Consider the following 747-nt stretch of genomic DNA (forward strand, 5'->3'; position numbering starts at 1 on the left):
TAAGGCTAGCGTGAGGTTAGAGATGGGTGCCTTCTGAGAAGTTGGCCCACGCGCGTGAGTGGGTAGCGGGTAGAGCTTATCCTGAAGCCAGTTCGGCACAGGTAGGGCCTTTTGAAGGTTTAGAGTTCATTATCCCTGACCGAAGTCGGCAGGTAGGGGGACTAGACGAGTTTAAGAAGCTTATCCCTCGAGAAGTCGGCAGGTATGGCTAGCGGTCTCAGCAGACTTCCCATCCGGCCTCGCATGAAGTTGGTTCGGCTCACCGGATAGGTTTTCTAGCCCGGTAGTTTAGGTTATTCGACCACTCTCTGAGACGCAGGTTTACGAGTTTCCTCAGGTAGGTTAGGGGCGGTTAAGGATAGCCTTTGCCGGAGCCGTATTAAGTTTTTACTACTTGTCGGCTAGAGCATTAGGAGGGTCAGAGATTTCTAGTCTTATCCCTGAGAAGATCGGACCAGGTAGGATTATCTAGCGTTTGTATGGGTAGAGCTGGGTATTCCTGAGAAAGTCGGCAGGTTAGGCCCAGCCTGGGGTTAGCAAGCGGATGATTGGCGGCTGGGGAGGGTATTCGAGACAGGCTAGGCTAGAGGTCTACGAGCTTATCCCTGAGAGGTCGGCAGGGTAATAGGCTAAGCGGTTTGAGAAGCTATGTCCCTAGAGAGTGTTCGGCAGGGTTCAGGCTAGCGGTTAGAGCTTGGTCCTTGAGAGGTCGGCAAGGTAGACACTAGGCTGTTTGAGCTTATTCCC

Source organism: Salvelinus sp. IW2-2015, linkage group LG36 (genome assembly GCF_002910315.2).
Source record: "Salvelinus sp. IW2-2015 linkage group LG36, ASM291031v2, whole genome shotgun sequence".
Taxonomy (NCBI): Eukaryota; Metazoa; Chordata; class Actinopteri; order Salmoniformes; family Salmonidae; genus Salvelinus; species Salvelinus sp. IW2-2015.